A 27,790-nucleotide genomic window follows, 5' to 3' on the forward strand; every position below is an offset into this window, starting at 1 on the left:
GAGAGAACAAGAGGCAGCAAAGCTTTCCGATGGTTGTTTCCAGCACTACAGGGCTATTGTGTTGCATGCTGGGGGAATAAACTGCTCAAGAGGGTTATTTAGGACCTACATTATGTTGGTTCTGGTGTGGAGAGCACAGCTCTGCGGGTTGGAAGGGAAAGATAAGCCTGGACAAGAGGATTTGTGGCAGCTTTGTTGGCTGGAATGCTGATCTTTTGACTCATTATCACTTTGTACATTTGAAGTGTCGCCACATTTGCTGGGGAGACATGGTTGTGTTTTCACGCCCATTGATCAAAATGCTCCTGAAAAATAACGGGGTTTTGTTTGGCTGGATCCTAGTTTCATTTATACTTTAGTTTATTTTGGTTACACTCCGTAAACAGCTGTGAGTTCAGAAAACTGATGACCTTCATGGCCAATCACAGTCATTTCTGTTGAGCTCATGAACACAATGGCAAATCAGCGGTGTTTAAAAGTGTGCTCAAATGTTATCGGGAAATAGACGTTTCTAACATTTTAGTACTGATTAGTATCGAATTCCAGTATCGTGACAACACTAATTGTGACAACATGTAAGTTAACTGTTTACAAATTTAAGTGAATTGAACAAAAAACAATTTAGTTGCCTAATTTAGTTACAACTAACAACAAACATAATTTTTGAGTGTATTTTTTGTGTGGTATTATAATTTTTTTGTGTAATCAGGCTCAGAAACTTACATATGAACATTATACATTGTATTTATGGGTATATATTTGGATTATTGGTGCTTCGCTATGCATATTTGTTATTCAAGTATACGACGCCCACTACTTTAATTTGTTTCATATGCACTGCTTCATGGGATTGCAATTATTTCCGTTTGTAAAGTTGTTACCTGTTTGCCCACACAGTCTTCATGACCTTTATGTTTGTGTCGGATTTTCATAGACCTATCTGTATTTTTGAGCACCTTTACAACCTCATTAGTAGTGTTAAAAAGGAAAAAGTAATAATGCAAAATCACTTACGCTCTTGGATTCAACGCAAGATTAACATAACATGTTTTTAAAATTCAATTATTCAACATCAACATCTGGGAATGACCTTTAATGCAGTTTTATGCTGATTTTTCATGGTCATGTATCTTGATTCACCTCGGCTTGTTGTGTCCTCTCGTCTCCGCTCAGTACAAACCAGCCAAGCGTTTAATACCACATTGATTAAGGGTAAAAAAAAGTGCTGTTGACGTGGTCTGTATTTTCATAGCAGTCTTATCTGTAGTCGTGAGTAAACGTATTGCAGAAAAATGTAACATTCAGCTTGTTTTCTTGTTTAGAAAAGGCACATCGAGCCCATATTGCGGATCTTCAAAACCCTCCAGTGTGACTCCCCTGAAGGATGATTTCTGGCAAACGCATTTGGCGGACATACAGCTCCTCACTTTCTGTCTCTTTGTGTTAAGTCTTTCATTTCATGATTTGTGTGCAAAACACAAAGGTATGCCTGGATTTTTGGCTTGGTGTCAAACCTGCTGTCGATACCATTTATTTTTAATGGCGTCTCTAAATGTTTAACATTCAAATTAAATCTCAAGGTCATTTAGATGCTGCGCTGTCATTGTTAACTAAAACTAAAGTGTAGTAAAACAAAAACATGAATTGAAATGAAGCAGGAGTGAAATGAAACGTAAAATACATAAGATTTTTTTGAAATGTGCTACAGAATAAAAATCTGGAAATAACTAGTGCACATAGCTGAAAAAGAAATGTTCAATACATTGAAATGTAGCGTGAGCCTATAACACCATTGTTTCTCATTCTCGTATAAATCCCATGAGTGTAAAATCCTGGTTAAAAACAGGCCAATCGGAACAAAACGCAGACTCTGATTATTCACCAAGATCATTAATATACAGTACATTCCCCAGACAGCATTTGATTGGCCGCAGAATTGCCTAATGAGATTACAACAATATGTTTTCCCCTAATTTTTAAGTGTCTAAACTTGCATTATACTTATTTTGCATGTGGGCCCAATCCCAATTCTACCCCTTAGCCCTTCCCCTTCCCCCTACCCCTCGTTTTCCATGTGCACGCCAAGGGGTAGGGGTGTCCCAATTATCTTTAGCTTTAAGGCATAGGGCTGAGGGGAAGGGGTGAATAGCCCTTTGAACAAAGATTTTTCAGGACCACACTCGAAACCAAGGGGTAAGAAAATTTCCCATAATGCACCAGCCACAGCAGCAGTGTTGCTGAACCCGAAGATCCACAAATTAGTATTTTTTTGTCATTATTACGAATTTTTACAACAAACAAACACGTTTTAATATATTCATAACCGCATTAATGTTTTACCGTCATGCTTTAAAAAAAAAAGGGGTACAAAAATAGAATTGGGATTGGGCCTTTTATTTTGAAAACGAGACTGGCATTATAGAACTCTCAATCAATGCAAATCATGGAGTATTTCACCTCATCACAGCTTGTTGTCAGCACACAAAACTTGGCGAATCAAGTTTTTTTAAGCTTCTGTCTTCGATTATTTCACCAGTTGCAAACCAGTTCAAGTTTCTTATTTCTGTTTAATACAAAAGAAGATATTTAAAAGAATGTTTGGTAACTGATAGCCATTGACTTTCATCAAATGTTTTAGGGAATTCATCAAAATGTTGGCTGAAACCAAACCAAATATTAATGATACATTTAGCCAAAAACCAAAACTGAAAATTCTTAGTAATAATTATTTCTTAGGGTGACGTAGTGGTGCAGTAGGTAGTGCTGTCGCCTCACAGCAAGAAGGTCGCTGGTTCGAACCTCGGCTCAGATGGCGTTTCTGTGAGGAGTTTGCATGTTCTCCCTGCGTTCGCGTGGGTTTCCTCCGGGAGCTTCAGTTTCCCCCACAGTCCAAAGACATGCGGTACCAGTGAATTGGGTAGGCTAAATTGTCCGTAGTGTACGAGTGCGTGTGTGAATGTGTGTGTGGATGTTTCCCCGAGATGGGTTGCGGCTGGAAGAGCATCCGCTGCGTGAAAACCTGCTGGATAAGTAGGCGGTTCATTCCGCTGTGGCGACCCCGGATTAATAAAGGGACTAAACCAACAAGAAAATGAATAAATGAATGAATTATTTCTTATTTTATTAAACAATATAAAGTAGATTTGTTACTTTTTATATTAAACTCAACTGGTAATTAAAAAATGCAAGCTAATAAAATAACTGATATTAATTCACAGTAAAATTGTATTTATTTTAGTTGAGAGGCATCATTTTATTGTCAGTTTTTCTCTTTAAATGGTGTATGTCTAATGCATTTACCTTTCTACTATGAATCCTAATGGCTGCCAGTTTCCAGCATTCTTCAAAACATCTTTTTTTTTTTTTTTTGGGTGTTTAACGGCATAAGGAAACTCATTGATAAAGTCTGAAACCATCTGAGGTTCAGTAAATTAAAAGGTGAACTATCCCTTTAGGTGAACTATCCCTTTAAGTTTCCACTTTCGCTTTTCACTCAACGTTGGTTTAAAAGTGTGTGTTAAAGTTGTGGTATTTGTATATTCTAAATGAATTGACCTAGCTCACCGCACATTAGCTAACATCCTTTCTGCCCTTCATTCATAATAAATAGTTTTTCACGTTGCATTCAGCGTGAGACAGTGCTATGAATGTACTTTCGAAGGCCATTCTTTCACATGAATCATTTTAATCATCACGAATGCACTCAAGACTGGCATTTAAGTTGACTTGAGTGGTTGTGAGGCGCTGAGTTTTCTGGATTGGTTTATGTTATGTAGGGCACAGCAGGACCCGGGGGTCAGAGGTCAAGCCCTCATTGCCTCGTTCGGCCTCAGCAGCAAGCTCATGGTCTTGTGATGCTGGATTACTTCAGCTTACCCGACTGTTGTTTTTCTGGCTAACACAAGTGGGTATTGTTTGTCAGGCCATGAGCTGAAGGCAAAAGGAGGTTAGAAAAGGTGAAATAAAAGGTCAGAAGAGGCTTAAAGCAATCGTGACAAAGTAAACCAGCTTTGTCAGTGCATACAGGTGTGTTTCAGTGTTTACCCATTTCTTGATTAAAGGGAAAGTTCACCCAAAAATGGAAATTCAGTCCTTTACACACCGTTTACTTGTTCCATGCCAGTTTAAGTTTTTGTTTTGTTCTCATTCATTTTCCTTCAGTTTAGTCTCTTATTTATCAGCGATCGCCACATAACCAACTATTCCAGTATATGTTTTACGCAGCAGATGCCCTTTCAGCTGCAACCCAGTACTGGAAAACACCCATACACACTCACATTCACACATGCTCTCATACACTACGGTCAATTTAATTCATCCAATTCATCTAGCGCATGTCTTTGGACTTTGCACCCGGAGGAAACTCACGCCAACAAGGGGAGAACATGCTAACTCGCCCAGCTGGGACTCAAACCAGCGATCTTTTTGCTGTGAGGTTTTAACCACTTAGCCACCATGCTGCCCTTGTTTTTTTCTGTTGAACATAAAAGATGTTTTGAAGAATGTTAGAAACTTGTAACCATTGACGTCCTTAATATTTGTTTTTCCTACTGTGGAAGTCAGATTTTTCTTTTTGTGCTCAAAAAACTCTAATCAGAGCAAGTAATGGCAGATTTTTTTATTTTGTATGAACTATCTCTTTAATTATGGGTCTCAGTTTTTGTTCGAGGAACTTTTATTCAAAAATCCTTTTAAATAATGAGGTTGTTTTACAGATGATCAATATACATAGAAAACAACAAGTGAGCGGCTTTCAGCGTCATCTTATCCATCATGAAAATTACGTTTTCAAATTATGTGCACTTGATATTTTAGTACTTTTTTGATTTACTGTGTTTATTCCTTAAGGTATCATAATATTATTGTATTTGGCAGGAACTATTTCTGATTTCTTATGACCTACAATTACTGATTTTTCTTATTCATAGGAAAATACTTCTCATTTCTTGTGACCCAACTGTACTGATTTTACTTCTTTTGTTAATAAATTTTTTCCCCTCTCTCTTTCAAACTTTGCAGCAACATTTGTGGTATTTCTTATGGTTCCTGTGAAAATAAACTCAAATTTACACATCTCAGTCAAGAACTATTGTTACACTAATTAATATGAAGGAAACACTGACTATGTTTACATGGACACCAATAATTCGATTTTAATGCGAATGAGACAATACTCTGTTTAAGAGTCGACCGTGTAAACAGCGATTTTTGATTAATTAGATTAAGGTCATAATCGAACTAAAGAGAAATCGAATTAAAACGGGTGGAGTATCCCAATTTTAGTCGCATTATTAAAGTGCATTACAGACATTTAAACACAATTGAACTATTAGAGTCATGTAGGGCTTTTCGGCGCGTTTTGTGACTGGATAGTCCACACACACACACACACACACACACACACACATACACACACACACACACACACACACACACACACACATACACACACACACACACACACATACACACACACACTGTGAAAATAAACTCAAATTTACACATCTTAACCAAGAACCATTGATTTCTCTTATTAATATGAAGGAAACACCTAACCATATAAAGTCTACCACATAATTTGTGATACATTAATTGGCAGTAATTAATATATATATATATATATATATATATATATATATATATATATATATATATATATATATATATATATAAACTTTGTTAATGTCTTCAACAACAGCATTAGAAAAATCATGGTAAATCTATTTATCAAATATGATTTATTTATTTGTTCAATCAATTAGCTTTGTAGGTCTACAGCATACAATTTTAGAGCTTTCATTATGAAACTAAGCATATATATATATATATATATATATATATATATATATATATATATATATATATATATATATATATATATATATATATATAGATTATATTTAAATGCATTCTAGTAGTCTGCACTAGTCTTATTTTGGAAATATAATTACTTTGCATTTGTTTATCAAATGTCTATGCATGGAAATCTGAGCGTTTGTTTGCTCTGTATTCTCACTATAATTGTGCTTTAGAATTATAGTGTCAGTTTAGTTTGCACTAGGGCTGCACAATATTGAAAAAATCTTGACTATTTGACTGTTTTTCTATTTGGGAAGTCTTAACAATATCATAATGGAAAAAAAGGTACATAAAGGTAGCACATCTCAGATCATCTGCTCCATAATACCAACAAAGAATGATTACTCAGACTGTCTGCATATTACCTAATTCCAGAATGGTGTAAACTAAACTGAAACTTAGCAGCTAGCCAACTAATGCATTAATGGTACATGTTCTGTAGGAAAGGATCCTTAGATGTTTTCTGTTGTGATCTGGGGATATAAGCCTATCGATAATAACATTTAATAATTTTACTAATAACTTTAAATTGGACGGCCCTAATATAATGTTAGAGGAACCCCTGATATTCAGGAGAATTTTGACAGCCCAATGTACTCCTTTTTTTTAACATTGCACAAGTTACTTCTATAATTCTTGCAAAGCATCATGGGAGGTTGAATAAAGGCAGATACTGCACAGATTGATTTTCCTTGATGGCTTTGTCTGCTGTAAGCATCAAGGAGAGACTGTCTGAATGTGTGGTAATTGCTGGTGTGCCGGTGAGGATTTCGTGACTTTGAGGTGTTGAGAGATGATTGCTTGTCCTGTCAGCTGCATCCAACTGTGGCAATTTTTCAGTTCTTATTGGTATATTTGCTTCTTGTTAGAGTAATGCATCCCTCCGGGCGAGAATCCTGCAAAAGCGCGGAGAGAAACGTGGTCGTTTATCAGACGAGTATCGCTGTGTCCCCTGTGACCTCTGTGCTGGTGTCTTTCAGCAACTGTTTGTCTGAATTATAATACAATAAACATATAAAATGTATATTTATTCATCCTCTTCTTTTCTATAGCTTGGTCTCTTATCATATTATAAATCATAAATGGCAAAAAAAGTTGTAAATTCCTTTGTTCATATTTGATTCATAGCATTAATGCAATATCATTCATTATAATATAATATCAATTATATATAATCAATTATATTTATCTTGTTATTTATATTATTATGTTTATCTTAACTGCAGTTGTAAGAGCAACAAATAATAACTTCTAATCTGTTGAACTGTATCCCAATCATTACAAATACTGCAGAAGACCTACTGAAACCCATATGGGCCGGTATAAGATTCTGACGGTATGATAACCTTGGATAAAAATATCAAGGTTTCACGGTATTGTGATTACAACTCTAATATATATATATGTATGTGTGTGTGTGTATGTATGTATGTATATATGTATATACAAAATATTTTAAATGTTTCTTAAAATAAAATATTTTGTGACTAAAAGGGAAAAAAGTTTTTGTTTTTTACTCAGACATTTAAAAAAATATATATACAGTTGAAGTCAGAATTATTAGCCCCCTTTTGATTTTCTTTTTCTTTTTTAAATATTTCCCAAATGATGTTTAACAGAGCAAGGAAATTTTCACAGAATGTCTGATAATATTTTTTCTTCTAGAAAAAGTCTTATTTGTTTTATTTTAGCTAGAATAAAAGCAGTTTTGATTTTTTTAAAAACTATTTTTGGGACAAAATTATTAGCCCCTTTAAGCTAATTTTTTTTTTCGATAGTCTACAGAACAAACCATCGTTATAGAATAACTTGCCTAATTATCCTAACCTGCCTAGTTCACCTTATTAACCTAGTTAAGCCTTTAAATGTCACTTTAAGCTGTACAGAAGTGTCTTAAAAGATATCAAGTAAAATATTATTTACTGTCATCATGGCAAAGATAAAATAAATCAGTTATAGGAAATAGGTTTTTAAAACTATTATGCTTAGAAATGTGCTGAAACAATCTTCCATCCCTTAAACAGAAATTGGGAAAAAAAATAAACAGGGGCGCTAATAATTCAGTAGGGCTAATAATTCTGACTTCAACTGTATATGTATATATATATATATATATATATATATATATATATATATATATATATATATATATATATATATATATATATATATATATATATATATGTATGTATGTATATATATATATATATATATATATATATATATATATATATATATATATATATATATATATATATATATATATATGTATGTATGTATGTATGTATGTATGTATATATATATATATATATATATATATATGTATGTATGTATGTATGTATGTATATATATATATATATATATATATATGTATGTATGTATGTATGTATATATATATATATATATATATATATATATATGTATGTATATATATATATATATATATATATATATATATATGTATGTATATATATATATATATATATATATATATATATATATATATATATATATATATATATATATATATATATATATATATATATATATATATGTATATATATATATATATATATATATATATATATATATATATATATGTATGTATATATATATATGTATGTATATATATATATATATATATATATATATATATATTTTTTTTTTTTTTTTTTTTTTTTAATGTCTGAGTAAAAAACAAAAAGTTTTTGCCCTTTTAGTCACAATATATTTTATTTTAAGAGACATTTAAAATATTTTGGAACAGTAAACGTGTCGGCAAAATAACTCAAATTAATCATTGACTTTTGCTGTCATTTTAAAAACTTTTTTTTTTTTTTTACAATGTAAAACGCCATCTTTAGATATATTTTCTGCTGGAGATACTGTTGCCCAAAAGAACTAAAAAAAAAGTTAATAAAAAAAAAAAATCATAGACATACCCTAGGAACACTATTACAGAAAATTTTGACGGTTTTATACTTTGAAAAAGGTTATTGTCTGATGTCCACATGGACCCAAGAATCTTACAGAAGTCAGTCAAGTTTGTTGAAGGAAAAATCAAGACATTTGTGCTGCGCATTACATCGCAAACCGCAGGAGAGGGCACATTCTTCAGCAGGATAGCGCTCCTGATACTTCAGCCTCCACATCAAAGTTCCTGAAAGCAAAGAAGGTCAAGGTGCTGCGGGATTGACCAGCCCAGTCACCAAATTTAAATATTATTGAGCATGTCTGGGGTAAGATGGAGGAGGAGGCATTGAAGATGAATCCAAAGAGTCTTGATGAACTCTGGGAGTCCTGCAAGAACACTTTCTTTGCCATTCCAGATGACTTTAAGTTATTTGAGTCAGAGATGTATAGATGCAGTCCTCCAAGCACATGGTCATACACAATATTAATTATGTTTCCAATGCAGCATCACTTTATATTCTATACTGTACATTATTTCTGTTAAGTGACAAGATTTTTGTCTAAGCAAAGTCAGACCTTACTGTCCTAATTAAATAATTAATAATCAAGGCATGATCATATTTTATTTTGGTAAATTTGAGTAATCTAGAGGCCTTTGTCTTTCATATAAGCCACTTCTGATACCAAATGATCAACTAGAAGTTATTATTTGTTGATCCTAAAACTTGGATAGGCGACAAGACCTTTATCAGGTAGTGTAGATCTAAATCTTGAAATAGTAATATATATTATTATAATGTATTGTAATATAATAAACATCAAAATTATATTGTTATTGTTACTTTATATTCATATACTCGCTTTTTTTCCAAAACTTGGTATTCTATTATATCATAAAACATAAATGCTAACTTTAAAAAAAGATTAATATATTTATTGTAGTATATTGTATGAAATGTAAAATAATATAACAAATGTTACATAATACTGTAGATATTAAATGCAAATATTTAAAAATATTTGTCACTGCTCCTGTTGTCCGATCATAATTTACATTTCATTTTAATAGCATTTTTAATTAACATTTATTTACATTTACATGTGAATATAAGGTATTTACATGTTAGGGGTATATGTCAAATAAAATAACAATGCATAATAAAATGTTAATAACATTATGTAAGTAATATAAAGGTAATAATAATCCATTTGTTGTGATGATAACAAAATGTGTGCGTCTTTAGCAGCATTTTAATGATCATCTATACAGAAGCAGTTTCCCCATTGTTTTTGTCCTTCAAATTATCCACGCATTTCCTGTATGAAATTGTTTTGATGTGTTATTTGCTATGACCTAAAAAGGCCTCCCTTTGAGATGACAGGAAGCAGCATTACAGAGCTCTTGACTCATTTGAGCTAATGTACCTGCGCTTCTGCTTTTAATAGCAAGACCCCCCCCCCTCCTCTGTTTCCATAGAAACCCAGAGATGACCTCCTGCCGTCATTCACTAAGCGTTCACTCATACAAACATTACCTGCATCTCCGGGTCAGGCCTGTAATGCTAATATGTGTGTTTATGTGGAGTGTCCTCCATATTGTCTCCTTGGTAAATATGAGCAAAGAAAGCGGTGAAAAGAAATCCAGATTTATTAAAGATATGTTAAACCTCTTTTCAGAAGGCATAAAATAAATCTCAGATGTCACCAGAATGATTCTGCAAAAGGGATACGCATTTCAACCATTTTCTTTCTTCTGTTGAACATGAAAGAAGATGTTTTGAAAAAAGTTGGAAATCTGTAAAGGCTGATTTATACTTCTGTGTCAAGTGACCGGCGTAACCCACAGCGCATGCAACGCGCGTGGCTGTGCACTTATACTTTTGCGCGCTGTCTCTGTTGGTCTGTATTAACACTTCCGAAACGCTAGTTCCTCTGTGTCGAGTTTCTTCGCTGCTTTTTTGCTTTTCCTGAACACTTCCGGGATGTACAAGTGGCTTAAACTCGCTCATTTTGAGGCAGCAACCGGCAGACGTGCAGCAACTTTACTATGAGGTAAACACAAAACAAAACTTTCCATCCGGAGCTCCTTCACGGGACTCCATTTGGGACACTTGTAAACAATTGCTACATTGGGTTCGCGCCATTCGCGCGGCTCTCTGTCCCGCCCCGACTCGTCAGCGATACCAAGCCGACCAATCATAGAGCTTGCGCTACTTGTTGTTGCGACGTGTAGTTACATTTTTTAAGAGGTGCACAACAGTGACGGCGACGGCCACGGTGAAGGGCTATGCGTCAGCCACGTAGCATGCGCCGGTGTTTGACGCAGAAGTATAAATCAGCCTTAAGCATTGACTTCCATAGTATTTGTTTTGCCTACACTCAGAAATAAAAGTACGCAAGCTGTCACTGAGGGTGGTACTTTTTCAAAAGGTACACATTTGTACTTAAAGGGTCCATATTGGTACCTCAAAAGTATATATTAGTGCCTTAACATTTTAAGAGGAAAACTTTTGTACGTTTTAGGTACTAATATGTAACCTTGAGGGTTTAATATGAACCTTTAAGGTTAAAATTTTTACGCTTTGTATAGGTACCACCCCAGTGACAGCTCACGTATCTTTATTTCTGAGAGTGTACTGTGGATGTCAGTGGTTACAGGTTTTTTCAAAATACCTACCTGCGATTTGATATGCTTTTTTTTACTTTTACAGTGCGTCCTGATTGGCTGTAGACCATTGTCAATCCATATCTGTGTCTCTTGTACAGTACAGAATGCGTTTAGCTTGCCAAATTTGGTCCCTTTATATTAAGTGTCCTTAACTAATATGTACTTAACTTAACTAATATATACTTACACAGGAATTAATAGTTTGTTACAATGTACTTATTGTGTAAATACATGTATTTACTGTGTACTTGTGCTTGATTAAATACCAGTATGTAATTACATCTGTAATTAACTTCTGTAACTACATTTGTAAATACACTGCTGACCATCCCTTACACCTTAACCCACCCTTAAACCTACCCACACCACCAAACCTGTCCATAACCCAACCCCTATCCCAATTCAAGAGCACCACAAGTGTTCTCAAATACATTATGAACACAGTAAGTACATTGTATTTATTTTTTGATGCAAGTACATAGTAGTTAAGGCCACTTAATATAAAGGGTGACCTCAAATTTACATAAATCTTCGATCTCTATCAGTGTGAGCTCCAACAAGGATGCAAAAAGGGTTGTAACATTCTGCAGGAAGACCATCGTAAAGGGGGTTGCACACCAGATGAACCATGCCATACAGCACCATGCATTTTAAAAATGTAAACAGGTTTAAATCAGGGTACGCACACTGGTGCCGCATGTCGGCAGCTGTCTGCAGTGCCCAGCTATGACTCTGTTCATATTTATGCCACGCCACAGAACTCCCTCTGAATAGTTTCATTTTAAATAACATGCAAAGTAAATGCCACTATTATAGCTGAGGTCACTGTACAGTAGGTCATGTGTGACACAGCAAGCTAAGAATAAAATGACCTTGATTTTTATTTTTATTTTCTTTATTTCACTAGTTTAAAGACTCCCCCAGTTACATCTGAACTGATGCCGGTGTTGTAATTTCAATGATCCAGAAAAGTGTCTCTTTTCCTCCTGTTCTCTAGAGCTCCAGCCATTGGCCATTTCTGCTCTGTTTACAGGCCTCTGCGAGTCTGAGAACCACTTGAGCTTAAAAGTGCCTTGGATTTCACTTCACTTCCTGCAGTCCTTTTTATTAAGAGTTCCTTAATACCCACTGTTAATGCTAGAAAAGGCTGCTGCATTGTAATTACCACTGAAGTGTGCAAGTTGTTATATTTCGCTTTTCTCTTTACATAATCACACACCTGTTGCATGGCAAAAACAATGAAATAAACATATTTTTTCTCTTCTGCTGCATTGAAGTCTTGAGACGAATTGAGCAAGTTCTGTATTTTTGTTTGAGTATAATCCATGGATTTAAACACAAGTTTATAAATAATGAATAATGTTTATTCATGTTGATTGATAATGTTATTTATTTGTTATTATTTAGCATTTATATAAATTATCTAATTTAATATTATGTGTAGAACAAAATATTGTGAATAGTAGTAGTTCAGTCCATAAATTAGTAAATAATCAGAATTAAAGTCAAAATAAATGACTAGCCCTCCTGTGATATGAGAAGTGGAGTATATAAAGGCAGAATATTTAAGCTTATATATTGTTATATAGTGTAAATAAACTGGAATAAATTATATAAAGGCAGCATATTTGAGATTATGTATTGTTATATAGTGTAAATAAGATACCTGAAGGAAACCCTTGCGAACACAGGGAGAACATGCAAACTCCACACAGAAATGCCAACTGGCCCAGCCAAAACTCGAACCAGCGACTTTCTTACTGTGAGGCTACAGTGCTAACCACTGAGTCACCTTGCTGCCTAATGTTAAAATTTGACACAAAACATTGTTCTGGTCAATAATAGTTTATTAATTCCTTAATTAAAAGCAAAGCTGACAGAAATAAACACTGCTGAATGGAGCAAACACTAACGTACATATTATTCAGTCAAAAGATGACGCCAAACAGTCAAAAACAGAATGTATTTTGGAAATAAACGTATTCATTGACAATCAAGATGATTCAAAGTACCCAAATGAGCCTGTGTTAATAGTTTCAGCAGTTGATAACATACTTTGGAATGTCGCAACTGACCAATCAACATCAAGTACTCCAGAGAGCTGTGTAAGAATTCTTTTTACAGTAATATTTAACTGTCTTTAACTGTGTGTACATGTATATATTCTTTTGTCATTTAAAAACAGAAGCATCTTAGGCAGTTATGGTTGGATGTGTAATGTGCATTTGATGGATCTGAGTTGTATTACTCAGTATAGAAAGTGCAGATGAGTCAGCTGAGACTGGAGCTTCACAGCTGCACACTGACATTTGAAGTGTCGGCTCTGCGCTGCTCTGATGAACAGTTGTCGTCTCCTTTGTTAATGTAAAAAGAAAGTGCACTGTTGAAAAAAGCACCTCATCATCTCTGCCACATCCACAAACACCGCGTGATGCTATTTGAATTCAGATCATGTGTATCCGACTGGAAAACAAAACAGGTTCTACCAGGCGGACGTGGTCGAGCTGAGAATAATCTAAAGCTCACTGCGCACTTCAGTTTTTTTAATGTTAGTTTATTCATACAGTCAAACACACAGATTTGACTTGGCGAGCCATTTGGACATGTCCATTTGACATTTTCGTATTTCGGAATTCCATTAATGATATCAAAGTGCCATCTAGTGGCTGTTACCCAAAATGCAACAAGGTTTCGCCTTTTGCGTTACAGCGTATCAATGCTGGTTGTTGCTAGAAGGGATGCAGCTCCTTCTGGAAATTATTATTCATCAGGGATCGCCACAGCCAACTTATCCAGCATATGTTTTAAACAGCGGATGCCCTTCCAGCTGCAACCCAGTACTGGGAAACACCCATACACACTCATTTACACACATACGCAACGGCCAATTTAGTTTATTCAATTCACCTATAGCGTATGTCTTTAGACTCTGGGGGAAATCAGAGCACCATCCAGAAATTAGCAAGATTTATTAAATTACCCTTAAATTGCGTTTTATAAGGGTTTCCGAGTAATCTTAAAATGTCTTAAATTTCAAAAAGATTATTTTAGGGCTTAAAGGTCTTAAATTCACTGAAATTTTGACTTGTAGGTCTTAAATAGTTGTAAACACGTCTTAATTTTCCTTTGTCCATGTAAAGCTAGGCCAATGGGTCCAACACACATCCAGCTTGCGTTTCCGGTTTGACACATGTATGCTTTTAAGTGGAAGTATGGCTGCACGATATTGGAAAAAAAATGATATTGCAATACTTCTTAAGTGAAATAATTCATCATTCTAGACTGACGATGTTCTAGATTTCCTCTATTTCAGAAACTTTGACATTTGTCACCAAATTTAGCAGTAAAGGTTTGTTTATGGTTAAGGTGGAATAAAGTACATAAAGGCAGAATATTTAAGCTTATATATTATTATATAGTGTAAATAAGGTGGAATAAATTATATAAAGGCAGAATATTTAAGCTTCTGTATTGTTATATAGTGTAAATAAGGTAGAATAAAGTATATAAAGGCAGAATATTTAAGATTATGTATTGTTATATAGTATAAATAAGGTGGAAAAAAGTATATAAAGGCAGAATATTTAAGCTTATATATTATTATATAGTGTAAATAAGGTGGAATAAAGTATATAAAAGCAGAATATTTAAGCTTATATATTATTATATAGTGTAAATAAGGTGGAATAAACTATATAAAGGCAGAATATTTAAGCTTATATATTATTATATAGTGTAAATAAGGTGGAATAAAGTATATAAAGGCAGAATATTTAAGATTATATATTGTTATATAGTATAAATAAGGTGGAAAAAAGTATATAAAGGCAGAATATTTAAGCTTATATATTATTATATAGTGTAAATAAGGTGGAATGAAGTATATAAAGGCAAAATATTTAAGCTTATATATTATTATATAGTGTAAATAAGGTGGAATAAAGTATATAAAGACAGAATATTTAAGCTTATGTATTATTATATAGTGTAAATAAGGTGGAATAAAGTATATAAAGGCAGAATATTTAAGCTTATGTATTATTATATAGTGTAAATAAGGTGGAATAAAGTATATAAAGGCAGAATATTTACGCTTCTGTATTGTTATTTAGTGGTAATAAGGTGGAATAAAGTATATAAAGGCAGAATATTTACGCTTCTGTATTGTTATATAGTGTAAATAAGGTGGAATAAAATATATAAAGGCAGAATATTGAAACTTATATATTTTTATATAGTGTAAATGTGGTAAAAAAGTATATAAGGGCAAAAACTTTGACATTTGTCCCCAAATTTAGCAATAAAGGTTTGTTTATGAGACACTGTTCCTGAGATTTGAAGAATTATCATTGCTCTACGTATAGTTTGTGTGTAAGTAAGTGGTAATGGACTCTTTAATTCCACAGATGGATCACCACAGATGGAACATTGTCAAACTTCTGCCACTCCATTCTCATCATTGCCAAGTTCCTGTCACACCATCCTCAGCTTGTTTTCTGTGTGTGTGCCTGCGCGCTTGGTCACAAAAGTGTGTCTTTGTTTATATATGGCTCTATACTTCATAAAGTCCATTGATGCTGCTCTTTTTCTCCTTGTGTGAAAGTGAGCTCCTTCAGTTTTGAAGGTTTCGTTATTTTTAGAAAGTAATTGTTGCCGGTTTGGCTCTCAGATGTTCAACAGCAGAGAACAGTACAGTTGTGTTTCCCCAGGCGCAGGATTTGTAGTGTTTGTTCCAGCGTGTAGGTGTTTTCATCTCACACGTTCTCGTTAGCCCTTAGCAGCGCTCATTAGCGTCCGACACGACTCGCTATTTCTACAGGCACATTTTTCCTGAGAGCTGCGCGTATTGACACAGGCACTGTTGCATAAAGGCTTGAACGCTCTCTGCTAATTTGGTGAGCTGATCGGGACATACTTTAGCAGCCCACACCGCTGCATTGCTAATGACAGTTCTTCATTAATTTTGTCACACCTGTAGGCATGAAACAGCCAGTGAGTGCTCATTATGGCTCTTACATTGTTAGGGAAGCTGCTTTGAACACAGCGTTTTTGGGTTTTCATTATTCATTGATTGTTAATATTGTTACTGTAGTTGCAAGACGTGTTGACAGGTCGCTGGCTACCTTTGAAGGTGTTTAAGGAACCATGCATGCAAATAATGTTCAATATGTTTTAAGTTTGAATAGAAATCCAAAATCAAACAAACAATGCTCAGAGGTAGCTTGAATAATGTGTCTGTGCTCTTTGGGTAAGGCATTCATCAGAATACACAGCAAAAATAAGTCCAAGGAACCCGAAAAATTTGGAAAAAAAATTATAAAAAGCCTTTTCACATGGCTAATCCTTAAAAACGGACTCGTTTTGGCAAAGAACTACCTTCATCAGGGTAACGGTGATCATGTTCATCTGTAGTTTCCTTTTAATGCTACGGTCTCATGACTCATTAGATTCATTAAAATATTTATGTTTATATTCTAATGTTTATGTTTATATTTTAAATTTGTATTTAATTATTTAGTTAAACATAAGGGAAAATTATTAGCGCTGTTTTTAAAAGCAGCTTGGAAAATATTAATTAGCTAATTAGTAGATAACCAATGAGCGGCTGATCACAGCGAATGTGTTTTTCGTTCTAAGAAAGCAAGACGCACCACACTGCCTTTATTTTGTTAATGAGATAAAAAAAGAAGTGTGCTGCGCTTTTTATGTTGCTAAGCAACCACTGAACCAGCTGCATATTGTTTGTGAGCACTGCTGTTGATTATTGTTATAATTGCAATATCTAATAATATTGTGATAATTCGGATAACTCGAAACCGCGACCTCTATCTTTTTTTTTTGCATTATATATTTTTATTTTGCTTTTTCAAAAGTTTACAGTACAGTACATCGAAACAAACTAAAGAAAACATACACACACAGTATATAAATAAATAAATAAAATAGTATTAAAATAAATAAATAAAATTTAAAAAGGGAGGAGATACAGTATAAACCAACGGAGAAAAACTATTTGGTCAAATCAAATTATGTTGTACTGTTTTACTAAAATTCAAAAATGGATTCCAAATCTTTAAATAATTCACCTTTTGGCCACAAAGAATATGTGATCTTCTCCAATGGTACACAGTTGCAAACTTCAGAGATCCACAGTTCAATTGGTACTTCAGTGTCTGTTTTCCATTTTAAAGCAATATGTTTTTTTAGACATTGTCAATAACATTTTAGTAAGCTTAACAGCATGATTATGCTGGAGGTTAGAATTTGTATAATTGCCCAATAAGCATATCTCTGGATCCAATGGAAAATCAATTCCATGAATCTGTGATATGATATTCCATACTTGTAGACCCCCATCTTTAAAAGTCTCTGTAGTCATCTTGACAACACTAATAGGGCTGTCATATTAATGGAATCCCCGCCTCTGCTTTCATTTAATTGGACAATGAAAAAAGATGGATTTTTTTTCACTCAGAGTTGACTTTTTTTCAACTGGAGATCCACAAAGTGCAACGGCAAAAATGCGAGGGGCAGCAGACGGTGAAAATGTGAGGTGAACAAAATGCTGTGCCCATTAGAAAACCATTCAAAATAGGTGCCTCTCATTGCAAAAAGCGCATTCGGTGTGATTTAAGGACTGAAGATTAAGTAGGCCAGCTAGGTTAACTAGGCAAGTCATTGGACATTGATGGTTTGTTCTGTAGCAAAGGGAGAGAATAATATTGACCCTAAAAATTTGTTTAAAAATGTAAAAAGGTGTTATTCCACATTAAAATAAAAGAAATGACTTTCTCCAGAAGAAAGAATATAATAGGAAAAACGGTGGTATTTTTTCTTGTTAAGCGTCAGATGGAAATATTTGAAAAATGATTCAAATTTTGTCTTCAACATATTTAATTGTAATCCATATTATATATTTAGAGATTGCATTTTATTTTAGGTTTATTCAGTTAAATATGCATATTTAAATCTCTGCTGTTTATGGGTTGATTGATTTCCTTAAAAAGTACATTAAAGTATGTTGTTATAGTATATAATGGATGTAGATTCCTGTTGTTCTAGATCATTTAGATGGTTTGTGGGTGGAGCTTTATGCCTTTCTCTCCAATGGCAGACAGTACTTGTTCCTGACATTTACATTGGGGGAAAAAGGCATATTTAGATAAAAATAATGAGGACCGTTTCTATTAACTTAATAATTTTAAATGATAATTATTTTTTTAAACATATTCACTACTCCAATTAAACAAAAATCTCTTGCAGTTCCCAAAGATACTCGTGTCAACTTGCTAGACTGAAGGTCTTTATCTGAATGAACCCGTTTAATTGAACTGATTAATTATGTTTTTGATCATGTGGGATGTGTCGTACACTTCGCTCCAGTACTAACAAAATGAAGAAATATGTCAGAAATAACTGTCTGTAAAGAAGTTGTGAAGCGTCAGCATCTGTCAATGCAGCGTTGTGTGGAGTTCAGCCAGCAGAAGTTCAGATTCAGCACTGGAGAAAAACACAAAGAAATATGAAAGAAACTGAGGAGGAGGATTATAGAGACCGATGACTGAAGATGACACACATAGAAACTGCATTCATTACTGATGATGGTGTGTGCGTGTGTTTAGCTCTGTCTGAGGGGCGTCTCACTCTGAGTCTCATTTAATGTACCATGCCTTTATTTCCTTTGTGTCTGATTCAGAGACTGATGGAGATTTCGCATTTGAATGAGTTTCTCTCTCGCTAATATGTTTGGTATTTTCAAATGGGCACTTGAATGGGCTTAGAATGTAGAGCTAAATGATTAAGAAGTGATTAGTGTTTCTATTTCTACAAATTATTCAGTTCCAGAGTTATTACATTATAAACTAACTTTAATACATTCATCAATTCCATTAAGTAAAAAATTATTGAAATTTTTTTAAATGTTGTGTCTATATGCTTTCATATATATATATGTATATATATATGTATATATATATATATATATATATATATATATATATATATATATATATATATATATATATATATTCATATATATAATATAATATAATACAATATAATATAATATAATATAATATAATATAATATAATATATACACACACAAACACACACACACACACAGCTAATCGGCTGCTAGCATAAAACTGGTTCCCTCAATGAAATCCCTATAGGATTTTCCCATAAACTTTTTGAAGATTACAAATGATAAGCTCTGTGTTCAATCGCTGTTCATAACACTCCCACAAAAATACAACTTTGAGCATTTTTGATTCTTAAATGCAAAATCAGGAACAGAAAAGCTAACATTAGGCTTTAAACGGACGCTCGCTTGTGACGTTAGCACCACCCTGCTACAGACAACTTTTCAGGCTTATTTTTAGAAATATATCCCATGACAACAATTTAATCTCTCGGTTTATTACATTATCATTATAATCCACACCATAAACTATAAATTATTATTGTATAGTTTTTTTTTACGTGTGAAATACGTTTTGTTTGGCTTTACGGTTGTTGTAAAGGTTTTAAAACTGCATGTATAAATGTGCCTACATAAGGCATATTTAAATGTGAATCGTTCGCATGCACACAGTCGCTTACCTTAGTAACAGACGACAGAAATGAGGCGTGAGGGACAAGTCTATGTTCCTGCAAGTTCCATCATGGACACAGAACAACATTCGATATTCTTTTTTTGTAAACAGCGAAAAGCAGCCCATACAGTCACGGAGAAGCATGAATATTGCAGTTATGACAGTTAAATGTGTTCAGATGAAGAAAAAAAACGGCACAAAATCTATTGATCACATTAAAATGACAGCTAATATGCATGTACTTTTACACATTTATTCACAAGTTTGCATTACAAGATTAGAGCAGGAAAGAGACAGGCTGCAATGGTAAGCTGTATACCCATTATATTGTTTAATTGAAATAAATGATCCACAAATGAATCTGTCTTGATAGTTTTTACAAGTAGAGGCCTTACCTACACACAATATGAATTCTACGAAACAATACTACAAACTATAAAATACTATTCATGAAAATACTTAAATCATAGACAAATCCAAATGTCCAACATAAGCGGACTGTGCTCCAGACCAGTTCAGCTTGATGACGTAGAATGTCTCAGACATCGCCTGTAGTCCCATTTAGCAACTTGATAACAGCCGTCTTTTTAAAGAAGCGTAACTGATCAAAAAAATCAAGAGTGTGATGTAACTGATGTGTTTTCTGTCATAGAATAAAAAGTAAAAGTATCTTGAGTTTGTGTTAGCCAAGAACCCTTATTTAAGCGATTTAACCAAAATCACTTTCACAATATCCATTGACTTTTGGACGAGGGAACTGGAACTGCTACAATGCTAACTCGCTTTTGGATATTTGCACACAAATTGACGTCATACTTTCTCCACTCTATAGGAAAACATTAAATTCTCCAAAACTGTTTGCCAAGCTTACGATTACATTAAATATTTAGAATCACCAATAAAAATAAACATCTGTCTCATAAGTTTCATTTCTAAACGAAATCAACGAAATCGAATCAAACAATATCTGCATATTTTCAGGTTGCCCAAGCTAATGCGCATGTGGACTTGAAAGAAACGAGATCACGACACCAACCTCATTTATGGCCGATCTACACGTTATCATCCTCTGAATAATACTTCATCCGATCGAGCTGCTAGTAATTCACAACAGGGTCTTGATGGCAAATCTTCTCCATAAATTACAGCGACTCTTTGTTTACAAGTTTGTTCGTGTAGTTGCTGTCAAGTGATGTGCATTTGACAGGACGGACTGTACCTCGCTTTTGTTTCATACAGATTACAAAACCAGAAAAGTTTTGTTTCAAGTGCACTTGGTTCAATTAAAAGCACTGATTTCAAGCATTATGTGGATATATTTCTTATGTCTGTGAAGCAAGTATTTGCTGAGATTCAAGTTCGTTTGTTGACCATCAAACTGTTGTAAAAGCACACACCTGGTCTGAGCTTCTGCGGGGAGAAACGTTAGTCTTTAGCGATCAATGATTGGCTCATGTATTGATAGGCTGAGCTTCATTTGCCATATTAACCGTTACACTTTTCCCCATTTAAAACAGAGTGACATGTCTTGTGTATTCTAGTGTCTTTGGTATTATGCAATCTTAATAAAATAATGAATGTGTTGTGTATTTAAATTGAATAACTTCCATGTATTATTTACATTTATCTAGATTTGTTTTTTACATATTATTTTTAATTTGTAATAGATCGAAAATATGATAAATAAACTTATTATATTTATTATTAAATATTAGTTAAACATGTTAATTTGAGTTTTGTAAAAATTTTAAATTATATATAATTTCTTAAATATTTTTATTACATTTTTTTTATGAAAACGGTTATATTTTTCCTGGATAACTTTGGTAATTGCCATTAATTTCTTTATAATATATTTTTTTACTGCAAAAATTAAAACACTGAATTAAATTGAATGACAGTTGTAATGTTGTTTCCAGACATACTGTTTAAGCATTACTTTTAATTATATGATTAGTAGCAGACGACTTTTCATTGAGCCTAATGGATTCAAACAATAAGTAAAATCATTCATTTAATCAAGAATAGCAGCTCTGCTCACTCTCATTCACATGACATTCACAAATGCACCTCATGGTGTGTGAGTCCTTCTCCTTTTAATAAGGCTTAAATTTAGCAGCAGAATAAAACAGTCATTTAAATCAGAGGTCACTGCTTATGAAGTAGAGTGAGCCACGGGCTATACAGAGACAATGGCGTTCAGTTTAATAAGCGCGAGCAGGTCATTATCTCAGCTCTCGCAGCAATGACCAGACAAACACACAAACCTTCAGCATGAGCATCATATTCCCAATGCACTGTTTTCATTTTCATAAGCCTCAGTCGTGTCTCACAGCTGTTCTGAGAAACAGCACAGTCCTCTGTGTCCTCATTTGCAAAGTTTTGCTTTCTTTTTTGTTTGGTGGAGGCATAAAGAAGCCTCTGAATGTGTTAATAGAGCTGAAGTTAATCTCATTTAAAGGAGTAGTTCACCCTGAAATGAAAAGTCTGTAATTTCAAACTCTCAAACCTGAAGTGTGACTATTTATTTCTTCTTTAGAACATGAAGTTATTTAGGGTTGGAGTTCTGTCATGAACACTCTCAGGATTTAGTATTGTAATGAATATGTAGATGACAATGTTGATGTATTTAGTCTTGGTGATATACAACTGCTACGCTGCTGCTGCTTTGATTATTATGGCAGAGGATGTACCAAGACCTGCTACTGCCAGTAGATACGCAGAGATGCCGTCTGAGAATAAAACGCACTGCTGCTGCTGCAAACATAATACATGTGTATCCCTTGTAGTAGATCTAAACACAGGTGGATATGGGGTGGTGGAGGGTCTTAAATGCAGAGCATTTAAACTGATGAGGAGCAAGCTCACTGGCTGCCAAGGTGACAGCAACCAAGTAGGTAATAATGCAGGTTTAGTTGATTAGTTGAACCTATCAGCCTGCGTGCGCATAGAGTTGGCAGAAATTCACCTGTTGATTTTGCTGGGCAGATGGTGGAGAAATCTGCATTTTATTTTTACTTTTTTTAACTAATAGCTTGAATGAATTAATCAGTGACTCACTCATTTAAATAAATATTTATTTTTTCGACAAATCTTTTGGACGTATAATTCAATCATGCACTTATAAAGACTTGTTTCACTATAGGATGAATCTGTATTTTTAAATGAATCTCTTGAGGAATTAATTCAGTGACTCACTCAGTAAGACTTCAGTTGTTTCATTACTGGACAAACTGGGTTTTTAAACAAAACTTTTGGATTATTGATTTTGATTCTGGAGACTCACTCATAAAGATTCCAGATGAATCAGCTTATTTGAACAAATTTTTTGAGCATGTGATTCATTCATACATTCATTTTCTTGTCGGCTTAGTCCCTTTATTAATCTGGGGTTGCCACAGTTGAATGAACCGCCAACTTATCTAGCAAGTTTTTTTCGCAGCGGATGCCCTTCCAAGCTGCAACCCATCCCTGGGAAACATCCACACACACACTCATGCACTACAGACAATTTAGCCTACCCAATTCACCTGTACCGCATGTCTTTGGACAGTGAGGGAAACCAGAGCACCCGGAGGAAACCCACACGAACGCAGGGAGACCATGCAAACTCCACACAGAAACGCCAACTGAGCCCAGGCTCGAACCAGCGACCTTCTTGCTGTAAGTTTAGTAGTTTCCAGTTCTAGTTTCCTTTATTTATGTCATTCAAATCATCACAATAGAATTGTAATGCAGAACGAAATTACGTTGCAACAGACCCAACAAGAACAGAAAAAACATCACTATAAAAACACTATAAAATCCTAACATGATAAATAAGCTTTTATAATTCCATAAAATATAAAAAATATAATTATATAAGATATAACCCATTTTTAAAAAATCTCTGAAGAGAATAACTTAATACTTAAATACCTATTTCACCATTTGTTGTAATATTAACAATTTATGCTAGTTTAACAAATTTATTTATTATTTAACACTAGCTTTCAACAATGCTTAAGAAATGGTATTATTTAAAAGTCTTATAATGACAGGATAAAAACTATCTCGAAACCGCACTGATTTGCTCCTCAGACTTCTGTAACGCCTGCCTGATGGCATGAATGAGAGCAGGCTATGACCAGGGTGGGTTGGATCTCCTAAAATGTTATTTGCCCTAGACAGACAACGGCGTTGGTAAAGTTCCTCGATAGATGTCATTTTGACTCCAACAGACCTTTCAGCTGACTTTATGATCCTCTTAATGGTGTTCTTATCAGACACACTGCTATTCTCATACCAAAGGGAGATGCCATTTGTAAGAACACTCTCAACAGCTCCTCTGTAAAAAGTTGTGAGGATTGATTGGCTGAGATGTGCTCTTTTCAACCTTCTTAGAAAGTGCAGTCGCTGGTGCGCTTTCTACGCAAGACAAGTGGTATGGAGAGACCAAGTCAGGTTATTAGTAACATGGACCCCCAGGAATTTTATCTGCTGTACAGTCTCCACAGCAGTGTTATTAATATATACAGGGGAATAAGTGGGGCGTTTCTTCCTGAAGTCGATCACCAACTCCTTAGTTTTATCAACATTCAGAACTAAATTGTTTTCCCAGCACCACTTTGTGAAGAGCTTTACTTCCTCCCTGTAGTTCCTCTCATCATTATCCTGGATGAGACCCACTATTGTGGTGTCATCAGCATATTTATTAATGTGATTAGTGCTAAGTTTTGCACAACAATCATGGGTCATCAGAGTGTATAGCAGTGGACTCAAGACGCACCCCTGAGGGGAGCCTGTATTGAGCAGAGTGGTAGATGACGAAATACCCTCCGCTCGCACAAACTGTGGCTTATTAGTCAGAAAGTCAAGAATCCAGTTCCGAAGAGGTGTATTCAGACCTAGAGATGCTAATTTATTGACCAGGTGCTGAGGAATAATAGTATTAAAAGCAGAGCTAAAATCAACAAACAGCATCCGTACCGATGTGTTTCTACCCTCCAAGTGTTCAAGACTCAGATGCAGTGCAGTGGATATAGCATCATCAGTAGACCTGTTTGGCCGATAGGCAAACTGAAGTGGATCAAGTGAAGTAGGAAGGATGGAGGTGATATGACTTTTTTACCAGTTTCTCAAAGCATTTCATTATCAGTGAAGTTAAAGCTATCGGCCGATAGTCATTTAAAGAAGTAAGGCGACAACACTACCTACTACGGCACTGCTTCGCCCCGCATGTGATTCAATCACTTATTTATAAAGACTTGTTTCAGTATTGGATGAATCTGTTTTGAGCGAATCTCTTGAATCTTTAATTCAGTGACTCACTCATAGTCTTTTGTTGTTTCATTACTGATTTAACTGGGTTTTTGAACAGATCTTTTGGATTAATGATACAGTGACTCATAAAGATGTTTCATTATTGAATAAATCTGTGTATTTGTACAAATCTTTTAAACAAATTATTTAATCACTCGTCGAATCTTTGTTTTTGAATGAATCTGTTGAATGATTCACTCAGTAAGAATTCAGTTGTTTTATTATAAGACAAATTGTTTTTTTTTTGCACAGATCTTATGGATTAATGATATATTGACTCACACTTAAAGATGTTTCATTATGGAATACGTCAGCTTATTGAAAACAAATCTTTTGAACAAATGATAGAATCACTCACTTACAAAAATGAGACTGTTTTTTAAACAAATTTTTGAAGTAGTTTATCAGTGACATTATTAAATTATTTATGTTTTATAAAAATTATGCGACTGAATGATTCTGTCACTCACTTATGAGGACATGTATGCCTTTTGGATGAATCTGTGTTTTTCAATGAATCTCTTGAATCATTAATTCAGTGACTCACTCAGTTGTTTCATAGCTGATTAAACTGAGAATTTTTTGAAACTTTTGGATTAATGATTCAGTGACACATAAAGATGTTTCATAAGTGAATATGTCAGCTTATTTGAACAAATCTTTTAAACAAATGATTTAATCACTCACAAACAAACTTGTTTTGCTACAGCATGGATCTATGAGTTTGGTTTGAACGGGAATGTTTTGAATTAATGATTCAATTCACAAAACTTGTCTTGATGAATCAGCATTTTTGAACAAATGTCTTAAATTTATAATTTTAAGATGTACCCATACAAAACTACACTTGATTCATCACTGGATGAATCAGTATTTTTGAACAAACTTCTTGAATAAATGATTCAATAAGTTATTTGTCGCCACCTACTAATGTTACCGTGTATGGCACAGTCTTTATTGTTTATTTTGCTCTGTTGTTCACTACCATGTGATCATGAGTGTTTAAATCATAACTATAAACCTTTTTTCAGCTTGCCTCTGTGATATTTAGACACTTCTAACAGAAATGGTGATACTATGTGGTTGAGAGACTGCAGCAATGATACTATGTAGTTTGTGAAGCTTTTTCATACCGTTTCATTCAATAGACAGTTGAATTGCTGTCATTTAGTAACATGATGTTGATGATGGTGGGTGTTTGAATCAATCTTTAATGATTAAGCGATTCCGCTTTTCCTATGACGGTATTTTCTGTGGACCATCCTTTTGAAAACCTGACAGCTTCCTTTTAAACAGGCCAGTACACTCAGTAAATGCATCAATTATTAAAAAGCTATGTGATGATTTTTGAGTGTGTTTGTGTGCGTGTGTTCATTATGCAGAGCTCTGGCTGTTTTGTTTTCCACTGCAGAGGGTGCAAGAATCTCAGGAGAGAGTTTGAGTCTCGCAGTGCAGCACACAGAAAAGCCTAGTCATGTGTCTGGAGGGCCAGAGGACAGAGGGATGGTTTATTCTGTTTGTTGGCTACAAGTCATGTGATTGGGCTTATGGTCCATTACTGAGACATTTAACCCTTTTAGAGACAGCCTGGTGAATTGCCTTTGTCCACAGAGACTGAGGATGCGTATATGGGTTGTTGACATGACATTGCATTTTCAATGTCACACATGAAAAAATGAAAGTAGTGTAATTAGTGTTGTCATCATTTAAACTGCAGTAAATGGTCATTTTTTTTCTTCCATGGACCATCTTATATAACATTTGTAATGTTTAATAATTGAGATAATATGCAGATGGAGGCGTAGACACTGTTATCTTGTCAGGCACCCTTATAAGTTACTTCAAAAACTAGCCGTTACTTCACTTAGCAGACAATAAAACATTTCTGGCATCAGTGTCTTGTTGTCATATTTTATTTACTTTGTTTGCTGATTTTATTCAACAAAACTAGCAGAAGCCTAGAATTTAGTTCAAGTTGGTGCTACTTTGCCTTATGGCCAATCCAGTAAGTGACTGTATTATTATCAATAACGTTGAGTTTGTAAGTTTGTAACATACAAAATCGAAAAATTAAATCTTGCCTATGAAATGCTTTGCCTTTATGCTTTGTTTTCTTTGTTTGCTCACTACTACACCCGTACGCAGCGCAGAAGTCCAGCATCTTCAGCTTGGCTTTAGTCTTGACTAACTAAAGTGCGTTTGAATGACTTTTGTCCTGGGAGCACTGTACAAATATGGCGGCGATATTGACGCATACTTATGGTCCATATGCGATATCAAGTGTATACAGTATAGAAATGAAAAAACTTCTGTTTTATTATTATTATTTATTACTTGTTTTTACATTTTTGAGCCAAATAATAAAACTATCATGTGGAGTGATAGTCTCAATTCAACTCAGTTCAGTTCAATTTGTTTATATAATGTTTAATAATGTTTATATAGCACTTTTTA

The 27,790-nt window shown here is 34.2% G+C and overlaps 2 protein-coding genes and 1 long non-coding RNA gene across 52 annotated transcripts in view; 2 read left to right on the plus strand and 1 right to left on the minus strand.

The window, feature by feature from the left end:
- The window catches only part of LOC147842141 (uncharacterized), a 1,078,568-nt gene that overhangs the window by 698,924 nt on the left and 351,854 nt on the right, over positions 1 to 27,790 (minus strand). The window lies entirely within an intron of this gene.
- Positions 1 to 27,790, plus strand: part of nbeaa (neurobeachin a) — a 320,618-nt gene that overhangs the window by 51,160 nt on the left and 241,668 nt on the right.
- On the plus strand, positions 14,943 to 16,026 carry LOC141376428 (uncharacterized). Its single transcript, XR_015501368.1, has 2 exons — positions 14,943 to 15,184; positions 15,248 to 16,026. It is a non-coding gene; the product is annotated as an uncharacterized LOC141376428 (long non-coding RNA).

This window comes from Danio rerio, chromosome 10 (assembly GCF_052040795.2).
Source record: "Danio rerio strain M-AB ecotype USA chromosome 10, GRCz13ab, whole genome shotgun sequence".
NCBI lineage: Eukaryota > Metazoa > Chordata > Actinopteri > Cypriniformes > Danionidae > Danio > Danio rerio.